Source organism: Lithobates pipiens, unplaced genomic scaffold (assembly GCF_037356315.1).
Source record: "Lithobates pipiens isolate NorthernLeopardFrog02 unplaced genomic scaffold, aLitPip1_a1.2 Scaffold_19, whole genome shotgun sequence".
Classification (NCBI taxonomy): Eukaryota; Metazoa; Chordata; class Amphibia; order Anura; family Ranidae; genus Lithobates; species Lithobates pipiens.
The window spans coordinates 85,389,975-85,403,933 of record NW_027507764.1 but is presented as its reverse complement, the minus strand read 5'-3'; the positions used below and the strand labels follow the sequence as shown (position 1 = coordinate 85,403,933).

Genomic DNA, 13,959 nt, shown 5'->3' with positions numbered 1-13,959 from the left:
CAAACACTTCCTGCACACAGTACGGGTGCCGGTACCCATCTGAATATAAGGCCTTAATCAAAGGCAAATGTGTGGCATGTGAAAATACAAAACAAAAAACATAAAAAAAAGACTAGGCTTTGATTTGCAGTTTTCTTCCAATATTGGATGTCAGTAAATGTTTACACCTACTCAATAAATTGTGAATATGGAGGAAATGTGTTTATGGTCATTTCCTTAACCCCTTAGTGACAGAGGGTAAAACAAACATTAATGCCTCTGAACACAATTTAGCAACTTTGACATGTTAATACAATTTTACATATCATTGCAACTATATGTATCCAGGTGGATTATACTTTGGGTTTTTTCAGGGCAAATTGGGCTTTCTTTTGGTGGTAAATAATAACATATATATCCTATTTTCTTTTATTATTATTATCAAAGGAAGACTGTCCCAAAAAAGCAAAAAAAAAACAATTTTTTTTGTTTTTAAAAATGTAGCTGAATATTTCTTGCTATTACCATAATTACCATAATTACCATAACTTACCACCAAAGAACAATTAAAAATAAATTATCATGCTCCTTACAATCACGGCGATAGCACATATGTGTATGCTTGTCACTTGTACCTGTAGTAGGGTCCAGAAACAATACTCGTGTGTTTTATCAAGTCAAAAGTCAGTGCAGCCCTCTACCAGAAAATCCTAGAGCACTTCATGCTTCCCTCTGCTGACCAGCTTTATGGAGATGCTGATTTCATTTTCCAGCAGGACTTCGCACCTGCCCACACTGCCAAAAGTACTAATACCTGGTTTAATGATCATGGTATCACTGTGCTTGATTGGCCAGCAAACTCGTCTGGCCTAAACCCCATAGAGAATATCTGGGGTATTGTCAAGAGGAAGATGAGAGACACCAGACCCAACAATGCAGATGAGCTGAAAGCCACTATCAAAGCAACCTCGGCTTCCATAACACCTCAGCATTGCCACAGGCTGATTGCCTCCATGCCACGCTACATTGATAACAGTAATTCATGTAAAAGGAGCCCCGACCAAGTATTGAGTGCATACTATACTGTACATGGACATACTTTTCAGTAAGCCAAGATTTCTGTATTAAAAATATATATTTTTTTGTTTATTGATCTTATGTAATATTCAAATTTTCTGATATACTGAATTTTGGGTTTTCACTAGCTGTAAGCAATAATCATCAACATTAAAAGAAAAAATGGTTGAAATAAATCACTCTATGTGTAATGAATTTATATATATATATGAGTTTCACTTTTTGAATTGAATTACTGAAATAAATTAACTTTTTGATGATATTCTAATCTTATGAGATGCACCTGTAAGTGTTCACAACCACTTTAATAAAAAGCCATTACCGACCAAGATTATAGTTTCCCAATTAACATATAGGCAAAGACCAGGCATTCTGGATCGTTTTGCTGTGGCCTGATGAACTGAAGAAGAGTTGTTTGGCCACAATAGGCCTCATGCACACGAGACGCAGGTGAAAACTCTGCTCAAAAAAAAGCTGAAACGCGCGTTTATAAACACGCGTTTTGCCGCGTTTGCATGCCGCGTTTAGCTGTGTTTCGCCGCGTTTGCGTTTATAAACGTTTATAAAGATAACATCATGTAGACCCTCCCCAAGCTCTCAAAGCATGTTTTTTTAACTATTTCTGCTATTTTGATCAGAGTGAGCAGCAGCAGCATAGAGAGCCGTTGTACACTTGCATTTGCCTCTCTTTCTGTGGTATATATTTTGAAATGGATCCCATATTGAATATATGTCAGGAAATGCTCCTGATGTTGCTCTTGATGAGACAGCAATGTCGTCGCAAATTTTGTGAGAGGTCCAGAGTCAGAGCTCATCGATATTGGACCCATCTGTTGATGGGACAGTGAATGTCTGTTGGATATTTCACAAACATGTATGTGCAGCTGCGTACCTACCCCGACAAGTCAGGTTACAAAATGTCATTCTCTAATGCAGAAAAGTGCATGACATTTTGCGACCCGATTTTGGGGCCCCCTATCTCAGGGTCACTTGGTGATAGGAACCTCAAATTTGGATATGCTGTAGTGCTAGTTCCACAGTATCTGCATACCGAACTTGGGGTTCCTGGCAATAAATAGTCCCAAGATATGGGCCCCCAAAGTCGGGTTACAAAATGTCATTCTCTGATGCAGAAAAGTGCATGACATTTTGTGACCCGAATTTGGGGCCCCCTATCTCGGGGTCACTTGGTAAAAGGAACCTCAAATTTGGATATGTTGTAGTGCTAGTTCCAAAATTTGAGGTTCCTGGCAATAAGTGGCCCCAAGATATTGGCCCCCAAATTCGGGTCACAAAATGTCATTCTCAGATCACATTTCTGAGTTTTCAGGTCCAAAAAATTGGGTTCCTTTAAAAACGCTTATAAACGCAAACACGGCTAAACGCGGGTGCCGCGTTTTGCGTCTGAAACGTGGAAATTTTTGCGTCTGAACCCATTTTTTTGCTTCTGGAAAAACGAGGTTAAACGCAACTGCATAAAAACGGCAAAAAACGAGACTGTGTGCATGGACACATAGGATAACATTGAATGAGTTCAGGGGCAGTTGAAAAAAGTGTCCAACTGCATCTGAACACGCGTTTAACTGCGTCTCGTGTGCATAAGGCCTAAGGCTTCATGCACACGAGACGCAGATGCAAACGCTGCTGGACACATGTTGAAACCGGCATTTAGAAACGCGCGTTTTTCCGCGATTTTACCGCGATTTAGCGGCGTTTTACCGCGTTTGCGTCTAGAAGCGTTTAGTTAAGCTAACATCATAGACCCTCCCCAGCTCAAAAAAACAGTATTATTAACTATTTCAGCAATTTTGTGAGACCAGCGAGTGAGTAGCAGCAGCTGTGAGAGCTGCAGTGTACTTGTATTTAGCGTGTCACTTGCCACGGCACCTGCCACAAGTTGTGGATTGTCCACTTGCCACGTGACTTGCCACGTCACTTGCCACGTCATCTGCCACAAGTTGTGGATTGTCCAACTGCCACGTCACCTGCCACAAGTTGTGGATTGTCCACTTGCCACGTGACTTGCCACATCACCTGCCACGTCACTTGCCACGTCACCTGCCACAAGTTTTGGATTGTCCACTTGCCACAAGTTGGGGATTGTCCACTTGCCACATCACCTGCCACAAGTTGTGGATTGTCCACTTGCCACGTCACTTGCCACATCACCTACCACGTCACTTGCCACGAGATGTGGATTGTCCACTTTCCACGTCATCTGCCATGCCACCTGCCACAAGCTGTGGATTGTCCACTTGCCACGTCACCAGCCACATCACCTGCCACAAGTTGTGGATTGTCCACTTGCCACGTCACTTGCCACATCACCTGCCACCTCACTTGCCACATCACCTGCCACAAGTTGTGGATTGTCTACTTGCCACGTCACTTGCCACATCACCTGCCACGTCACCTGCCACAAGTTGTGGATTGTCCACTTGCCACGTCACCTGCCACAAGTTATGGATTGTCCACTTGCCACGTCACCTGCCACAAGTTGGGGATTGTCCACGTCACCTGCCACGTCATTTGCCACATCACCTGCCACAAGTTGTGGATTGTCTACTTGCCACGTCACTTGCCACATCACCTGCCACGTCACCTGCCACAAGTTGTGGATTGTCCACTTGCCACGTCACCTGCCACAAGTTATGGATTGTCCACTTGCCACGTTACCTGCCACAAGTTGGGGATTGTCCACGTCACCTGCCACGTCATTTGCCACATCACCTGCCACAAGTTGTGGATTGTCCACTTGCCACGTCACTTGCCACATCACCTGCCACGTCACTTGCCACAAGATGTGGATTGTCCACTTTCCATGTCACCTGCCATGCCACCTGCCACAAGTTGTGGATTGTCCACTTGCCACGTCACCAGCCACATCACCTGCCACAAGTTTTGGATTTCCACTTGCCACGTGACTTGCCACATCACCTGCCACATCACTTGCCACATCACCTGTCACAAGTTGTGGATTGTCCACTTGCCACATCACTTGCCACCTGCCATGTCATTTGCCACAAGCTGTGGATTGTCCACTTACCACGTCACTTGCCACGTCACCTGCCACGTCACTTGCCACGTCACCTGCCACAAGTTTTGGATTGTCCACTTGCCACGTCACTTGCCACGTCAGCTGCCACGTCACTTGCCACAAGATGTGGATTGTCCACTTGTCACATCACCAGCCACATCACTTGCCACATCACCTGCCACGTCACCTGCCACAAGTTGTGGATTGTCCACTTGCCACGTCACTTGCCACATCACCTGCCACGTCACTTGCCACGAGATGTGGATTGTCCACTTTCCACGTCATTTGCCATGCCACCTGCCACAAGCTGTGGATTGTCCACTTGCCACGTCACCAGCCACATCACCTGCCACAAGTTGTGGATTGTCCACTTGCCACGTCACTTGCCACATCACCTGCCACGTCACTTGCCACATCACCTGCCACAAGTTATGGATTGTCTACTTGCCACATCACTTGCCACATCACCTGCCACGTCACTTGCCACAAGATGTGGATTGTCCACTTTCCACGGCACCTGCCATGCCACCTGCCACAAGTTGTGGATTGTCCACTTGCCACGTCACCAGCCACATCACCTGCCACAAGTTGTGGATTGTCCACTTGCCACACCACTTTCCACGTCACCTGCCACGTCACCTGCCACAAGATGTGGATTGTCCACTTGCCACGTCACCAGCCACATCACCTGCCACAAGTTGTGGATTGTCCACTCGCCACATCACTTTCCACGTCACCTGCCACGTCACCTGCCACAAGTTGTGGATTGTCCACTTGCCACGTCCCTTGCCACGTCCCCTGCCACGTCACCTGCCACAAGTGGATTGTCCACTTGCCACATCACTTGCCACATCACCTGCCACAAGTTGTGGATTGTCCACTTGCCACGTCACCTGACACAAGTTGTGGATTGTCCACTCGCCACGTCACTTGCCACATCCCCTGCCACAAGTGGATTGTCCACTTGCCACGTCACTTGCCACGTCCCCTGCCACAAGTGGATTGTCCACTTGCCACGTCACTTGCCACGTCACCTGCCACAAGTTATGGATTGTCCACTTGCCACGTCACATGCCAGTCACCTGCCACAAGTTGTTGATTTTCCACTTGCCACGTCACCTGCCAGGTCACTTGCCGCGTCACCTGCCAGGTCACTTGCCACGCCACCTGCCACAAGTTGTGGATTGTCCACTTTCCACGTCACTTGCCACTTCACCTGCCACGTCACTTGCCACAAGTTGTGGATAGTCCACTTGCCACATCACTTGCCACCTGCCATGTCACTTGCCACGTCACTTGCCACCTGCCATGTCACTTGCCACAAGTTGTGGATTGTCCACTTGCAATTGCAATTGTTTAAAATATTTTTCTAATGGTTTTTCATCATTTGCAATAATTTTTGAGATTTTTAATGTAAAAAAAAAAGGTCACCTTTAAAAACGCATATAAACGCAAACGCGGCTAAACGCGGTAGCGGCGTTTTGCCGCGTTTTGCGTCTGAAACGTGGAAATTTTTGCTTCTGAACGCATTTTTTTGCTTCTGGAAAAACGAGATTTAACGCAACTGCATAAAAACGGAAAAAAACGAGACTGTGTGCATGGACACATAGGATAACATTGAATGAGTTCAGGGGCAGTTGAAAAAACTGTCCAACTGCATCTGAACGCGCGTTTAACTGCGTCTCGTGTGCATGAGGCCTAACAGTATACATGTTTGGAGAAAAGGAAAGCATTTCAGTAGAAGAACCTTTCACCAATATTAGAGCATGGTGCTACAAATGTGAATGATTTGGGGCTACTTTTTAGCTTCATGGCATGGCAGCTCACTAACATTGAATTAATCTATGAATTATTCCTGATACCATAGTCTCCACGATGGGAATGTGAGGCCATCTGTCTAAAAGTTGAAGCTGAACCAGAAATGGATCTTTCTACACAATGAAGATGGGAAGCACACTACAAATCCACAAAGGAATGGCTCAAAAAGAAGAAATTAGGTCTCTAGACTGACAAAGCTAAAGCTCTGATTGAAATGTTATCAGAGATTTGAAATGGAAAGGTTGTGCAAGGAAACCCACAAACACATTGCAAGGAAGGAATTGAAGGAATTTTGCAAGGAGGATTGGTCAAAATTTTTGACTAGTTGATGGGAAAATTACTTATTTCATATTTCCTTCTTGACCACTTCAGCTCAAGAAGGTTTAACCCCCTTCATGACAAGGCCATTTTTTGCAATATGGCACTGCATTATTTTAACTGACAATTGCACAGTCCTGTAAAGCTGTACCCAAATAAAAGGTTTGTCCTTTTTTTTCTCACAAATAGAGCTTTCTTTTGGTGGTATTGGATAACCTATGCGGTTTTTATTTTTTGGCTATAAATAAAAAGACCAACAACCAACAAAAAAAAAAACAACACAATATTATTTACTTTCTGCTATAAAACATATCCAATAAAAAAAATTTAAAACAAATCTAATTTCTCCGATTAGGTACGTGATTTGGCACAGAGTAGCGACCCTGCCACAGTATATGTGTGTGGGGCTGTCCGCAAGCCGTTAAAGTTGTCTCACTAAATCAAAAACCTCCAAGATCCTGGTTACCTTAGCTGACTTCATACCAAAGGAATGCCATTTGCAAACTTATGAAAGTCCTTAAAAAGGTCATATTACTTGCAAGGGGATTTGGCTGGGAGTTTACCATTTCCTTTCACACAATTCTTATATACACAGCTAAAAACTTGGAACATTCAGTCTCTATTAGGGTGAGCACGTGTCTGGGTCCGATCATCTGTGCCATGCTGTGCAAGCGGGTGGGGCTCCATGGCAAAAAGGCATCTTTAGTTAAGTATTCTTGTTATGTGTTCTAATATTATTACTTATATGTATTTGTCATTACTTAATTAAATGTTATACCTACAAGTGTGTTTGTGTGATCTCTCTTTGCACTCCTCAAACATAACCCCAAGAAATGTAAATTATCACATAACCGTGATTAAACACTAGTTGATGTTATAACTGGAGTGGTGGAGAGTTGGGTAAAAGACATAAACGTCATAATTTCTGCTACAGGGGGTATTGCCAGATTTGAGGCCAAGGTTGTACTTTTTTTTAACAGTACACCATTACATCTATTGATATTTTGTTGAAGAAATTATTAAAAGGGCACTTTTTTATGTGTTTTATTTCAGTATGTCACCTTTATCTGAAGTCATTATTTGAATAAAGATCTAATGTTTGCCTGCTCCAATATACTGAAAAAAGGTCACTTTCCATGAGATGTTCTTACTTTTTCCCAAGATTGTAAGAACATTTATTAATGTATTGTCTAACATTTTATAAATGCAAGAGGGATCTGTACACAAGCTGCATATTTATCAGTTTATTTTTAATATATTAAATGAGGAAAATTATAGATAAATATACTTAGTTTTGGCAATCATATTTTTCATCCAGATAAAAACAGCTGTAAAGCCAAAACCTGCATTTTATGTGGAATAGGTCACTGCAGATTTATGTACTTACAATGACACACAGACGTGTTATATGAAACGTGAATAAAGAGAATGAAAACAGAGATAAAATCATATTCAAAATATTTGAGCTTTAGCAATTAAGATAATTTTCTAAAATGATTTATACACTATTAAAAAGGTTCATTAATTATATTCTAGGCAAGGGATGTCATTTTTATATTTGTGGTTTTGGCTGTCATTTGTGTACCTGGAAGGGTTCACATGTACAGACAGGAGGGTTTACCACCTAGCGCATTCCCATCAAGCCAGCTTCAGTTTACAGCTGTCAGGTAAGCAAAAGATAAATATTGGCAGCTATGGGTGACAGCATATTCTTTTCACATTAGAGCAGAAATCAGGAATAAAAGATGGAGCGCCAGATGATCAGCTCAAAAGTCCATACCTTTTTATTCTTGACAATAAATAGAATGATGACCAATGCATTTGGGGGCCAAAAAATACCTCTTCATCAGGGCTTTGACCTCGTACTTAGAGTGCCTGTATGATCTTCTAGTACAATCTCTGAAAAAGATTCCTAATCCAAAAACAAGCAAATGCTCCATTGGCCACTTTTGGATTTTAAGCGCTATTAACCCCAAAAATGTATATACTATATATAGAAGTTTACAAATCATTAGATGTGGTGGCTTTATTAGTGTTCTTCCCTGTTTTCAGCTGGTGATCTGGCCAGTAACACAACTCCTGTATTAGAGTGCCCCCATTCTGGATGAATAAGCACAGGGGGCATAGCAGCATTGTCATTCTGGTAGAGCTTAATCGTCAAGAATCGTTATCATAAAAAAAATTTCTGTTGCGATCTTGACAAAAGTGTTTCATGATTCTTGCTATGCAAAGAAATCTCTCTGTTCTTCTGAAGCCACAGCCATCAAAAGAAAGGAAGAAAAAAAACGAGAAGTCTGCCAAGAATCACAAAATTCTTTAGCAGTGGAACGAAGTATAAACATTGTAACAATTTGTCAAAGGAATAAACTTTGTGTGTGAGGAACGTTTAACCACTAAACCTTTTTCTGACATTTGTTGGTTTCAAGTTAAAATCATTTTTATTTTTTTTGCTAGAAAATTACTTAGAATCACCAAACATTATATATATATTTTAGTAGAGACCCTAAAGAATAAAATGGTGGTTGTTGTAATATTTGATGTCATTATATTTGCGCAGCGGTCTTTCAAATGCAATTTTTTTTGGAAGAAATTACTTTAATGAATTAAAAAAAATAAAAAAAAATAACCAGTGAAGTTAGCCCAACTTTTTTGTATAATGTGAAAGATTTTACGTTGAGAGAATCGTGATCTTTTTATTCTAAGCAAAAAAAAATTGTGATTCTCATTTTGGCCAGAATCGTGCAGCTCTACATTCTGGGGAGGGGAGGTAGTGTTAGATGTCCTAGCAGATTTGAATACACTAACAAATTGAAGCCAAACTCCAGCTAATACTCTATAATCAGTTACAGCAACATTTTTATTTCCTTTGGGATACAAGTTTTACAGTACACAAAAGTTGTTTATTTTAAGCACTCCTGCCAGTGTTGAATAATTTGTCTCATCCCTGTAACTGCAAGAGAGCTATTTTTGTTGAAAACACTTTTGGCTGGATGACTACATAATAAAGAAAAATAAATAATGGAAAGAAAGCCTAAAAAGGAAAGTTAGCTATCATATCTATGAATTGGTAAGCTGCAATATAATACATTTGCTTTTGGTTTAACCTCCCTGGCGGTGATCCCGAGTCTGGCTTGGGCTGGGATTTCAGTACCATAAGCGGTAACCCCAAGCCAGTATCAGGATCACATCGCTGGATACAGGGAGGATACAGGGAGACTTACTTACCTTGTCCCCTGGATCCAGCGATGTCCTCTGCTCGATTCACACAGTGCCCGAGTGCCGCCGAGCTCCGTTCCCTGCGACGTTACGGCGCACGGGAGCGGAGATCGGTGGCAAATTCAAAAAAGTAAAAACACACACAGTACTGTAATCTTACAATCTGTAAGATTACTGTACTGTATAAAAAAATTACACACCCCCTTTGTCCCCAGTGGTCTGTCCAGTGCCCTGCATGCACTTTTATATTATAAATACTGTTTTTTCTGCCTGGAATTTGGAGATTGCCCATAGCAACCAAAAACTGTCCCTTTATGTCAAAAGTGATTTTAGACCAACTAGAAAACAGCGATAATAAATTATAATCACTTGCAGAATTGAGCGATAGCAATTTGTGGGGAAATTCATCATCAAACACTAAATCTAATGACAGCAACAATTCTGCAAATGAGCAAATTTCAGTGTTTTTGGATTTGATTACATTATTTAATAATTTTTATTAATATTTATTATCATTATTTATTATATTATACATTTTATCATACCCGGGATGTCTGCTAGACTCTGGTTTGAACAGATTTAAGAGAGTTATTCCTAAGAATACAGTGCCTTGAGGCGATTCAGTTTGCATTGTGCGCTATACAAGTATTTAATTCATTCATTCATTCATAAGAATTGCAGGCCTACAATATAAAACGCCAAATTTCCATGCAAAATAATTGTACCGCTTTCAGCATCTAAAATCAGAACTAATCATACCGCCAGGGAGGTTAATACTGCTCCAAACAGGAATTCCAGTTACCAAGTCCAAACCCAAATGGTTTTGTAAAGATACTTTAATAAAACACAATTTAAGGCTGCTGAACTGAGAGGCAAGGCCAACCTGAGAACACACTAGTTATTGAGCTCTGGTTCTTCAACTCCTTCTGAGCAGTCATCTTGAGGTGATTCTGCCTACCAACTCTGTATTTCACACACCCCTTTGTGTGTGACTACCTCCTTGGCATCTACCATGGTAAAAATTGGTCAGATCAGACCAGTTTCTGCAGCAAAGAGGCTTTTAAAATACCATCGGCAACAAGGTGACAGGTCCCACTCTTTTTCTCCTTCTACCTCACTTCCACCACCAGATCCTCCAGATGATGATGTTCAAACTCTACAGGAAAGGACTGAGGCAATGGAGGAACCTACCAGCTTTCTGGAGGATACACTCACACCACTTTATTCCCCTGTGCAAGAGGCCACCTGTAAAATGGTGGCCTTCCGATCTAAGTTAGATGATCTAGATAATGCAGCAACAATATGTTCTTCATGATTGAGAGGTCTAAGGGCTCCCTTCCTGAGCAATTTCTCACCTCATGGCTTAAGGACTGGGGAAAGACCCTCTGGCCATGTCATTCACTATTGACCCCCTAACTCAGGAGCCCCTCAGTGGCTGCTAGCTGCCCATATTCTCAACTTCCAAGATAAAGTTGCTGTCCTTAAGGCCACCCGAGCTGTGGAACAACCCCGGTTCAATTGTACTAATTTTCAAATACCTTCACTTCTCAGATGTCCAGAGGCAGTGGGCCTCCTTCACGGAAGTTAAAAGCACACATCTGAGCTACAAAGGCCTCCAGTGCACCATGCTGTATCCTGCATGTGATCTCCACTGGCAAGGCGATTTTTTTTTCTCTCCTCTCCTAAGGAAGCTGTGGCTTGGTTGAAGAAGCCTGTCAGTCCCTCTCCAATTGCCAACAAATCTTGAGCTTTCAACTAAGTACTGTTCCATTATTTTACCTCTGTTTACTTACTGGGTAATGTGCTGTACCCTGCCAATAATAAAACTGTTAACAGCCACTGACTGCCTGGTTCAGTCTCTTAATGGTTTTCAATTCCTTCTCCATTAGTGATATTGTTCAAGGATATCTTCACCTGGCACTATGGGATTGCCCTGTTGATCGTGGAACTTTATTTGCACCAAAAATCTGTCTGGTATTCTCTGCCTTTTGACTATATATTGCATTTATACCACATGGTGATAAACCGGCTGACAGCCTGTGATACCTGTATTTTTATAGTGATGGTCTGGACAATCCTGGAATCTATGGTACCTGTCCTCACTGCTGACTTGCCTCTGCCATACAGTATGTGGTAGAAACTTACTTACTTTTTCCTATGGGAGCTTTGTATCATTCTTGCTCCCCTCACATCTTCATCATTACACCATCTAAAGAGACACCTTGAAGACCAGGACTTCTCAGTTGGCTGTCATAACCACCTACGTACATTCCCCCCTCCCCATATTATTTTCCATTCTGGGTTTTTAGGCTATGTTTGGGGTGCAAGAGTGGGGGGTAGGAAAGGGTGGGATGTCATTACTGTATCTTTGTTTAAAGAGACTATTATTAGTGGTTTTCTAATGCTTTCTGCAACTTGGTTTAGCTGTTTTTTTCTCCTTTATTTATTTAATTTTATTATCACAATGCAATAAATATGTAAGCCCTTGTACACACGGTCGGAGAATATGTCGGAATGAGTCTTATCGGACCGTGTCTTTGGATAATCCGACTGTGTGTGGTATGCATCGGACTGATTCCGTCCGAATCAATTTTCCAACATGTTGGAAAGGTTTCCCGACCAACTGGGCCAGACGGACCTAATCCGATCATGTGTAGAGCATTTTCATCGGACCAAGTGCCACGCATGCTCACATTCAAATTCCGACACGGAAGCGCTCGTTCACGTAAAACGACTGCTCGTAAGCGATATAGCACATTTGTCACGCTGAAATGTTAAAAAATCAGTCATCAAGCGCATTCTCTTGTTCTTTACAATGCTGCAAGAACGAACTTCTTTTGATGCTCATAGTCACACACACTTCTCCCGAACGGATTTCATTACTCTTTTTTAACCATTTCAGCAATACAATTTTAGTTTAAGTCACATCTACACAATGTTTGTTTTATTTTATTTTTTTGGATGTTTTTTTTTTTTGGGGGGGGGGGATTCCCTAAAAATCTCCTTTAAAGACACTGCTCATTTCTCCTTTTTTGAACTTTTTATTTTTGGGTGTAAACTTACAACAACAACATTATTGTATTTTTTAGATTTTATTTTTTAATCTACAGGAGGTTATTTAGTGTTGGTACCCCTTGTTATTTATTTCACTTTGTATTTTGGAAATGTACCTGCCTGCTCACAAATAAACTCTACTTTTTGAAGGAAAACACATTACACAAGTATTTCATCAAACAAAAATAAAATTTATTTTTTTTGCTTGAAAATAAAACTAGAAACGCAGCACTGGAGAAACTTATTAACTTTGGTGCAGCCTTTGGCCCCCAGGGCAGACTTGAATAAATGATATAAAAGAAAAGTTGGTGGCCTGAGGAGTACATATCTCAGGGAGAGAAGTCTGTTCCTGAAGTCCTAGAGAGCAGGAAATTCAGATGCCATTTCTGTCCCCAGGATGGTGATCTTGAAGAGGCTGCATCTTCTGGCACACCAGACTCATCCCAGGCCATCACTCTCTGGTCTTCCTTTGGGACTTCCCACCAGGCATCCTTCCAGGCTGTGGCTGGGCTCCTGTAGCTGGGGCAGGAGGAGGAGGAGGGCGTTGGTGGACCTCCTGGCTGCCACTTGCCACAGCCTCCCCCCCCCGACTGAGGTCTTCCTGTGTATGAAAAGGGGACATAGTTTTATTTTTTTGATCAATCACAACATTTTGTGCTCCTGGCTTTTGCTATTTGACTGTTACCAAATAGAACAGACTATCATTCTGACACCAGCATTTTTCTTTCCCGTACCAATCATTTTTGGTCACTACTGTCTATTGAGATGTAAACCACTTGGAGAAATCTCAACTTACTGATCAATAAGAACATCTAGTTAACATCATTAAATGTAACACAAGAAATATGTTCAACAATGCAATACCTGTCTCAAGCTGGGCCCCACCACATGGTGCTGCCTGGAAGGCCCAGGTTGGTCATCAGAAGCCTCAGCTGGGGGTGAAGGATGCCTTGGAGGAAGCATGGAGAGTGGTGGCCTGAGTGGTGGCCTGGGTACCCCCTGGTCTAACAGAAAATGCAGCCTGTCAAAGTGCACCATCCTGGGGTAGTAAACAGCATCTGGATCTCCTGCTCTCAAGGACTCCAGGTGCTTCTTTCTCTCCCTGAAATATGTAAGCTTCATGGTCACAATTTTGCGATTCAGATATGTCATGTCTGCCGTGGGGACCCTGATCTGCACCAAAGCAAGCAGTTTCTCCAGTGCTGCGTTCCTCTTGGATCTGTCATAATAAAATTTGTTGTGGAACTGCCACAGGCAGGGCATCTCCATGTATAGCTCGAGGAAGAGCCCCATAAAGTTGGGATTGGTGAATGGGTCCATTTTGTCTGCAAGACACAACACAAGACAAACCCTCAAATACTAATAATGCAATTTAAATCCCTCCTAATCTTGTCCCAACAGCGGCCTAGATACAAGCAGTCTAGTCTAGTGAAGCACAAAGTTAAAAATGTTACCTTCGT

At 42.0% G+C, this 13,959-nt stretch overlaps 1 long non-coding RNA gene across 1 annotated transcript; it reads right to left on the bottom strand.

Moving 5' to 3' along the window:
* Nucleotides 1–12,669: 12,669 nt before the first annotated feature.
* LOC143998207 (uncharacterized) lies at nt 12,670–13,959 on the bottom strand. The gene is made up of 2 exons (XR_013277782.1): nt 13,364–13,959; nt 12,670–13,100 (listed from the first exon to the last, which is right to left on the bottom strand). It is a non-coding gene; the product is annotated as an uncharacterized LOC143998207 (long non-coding RNA).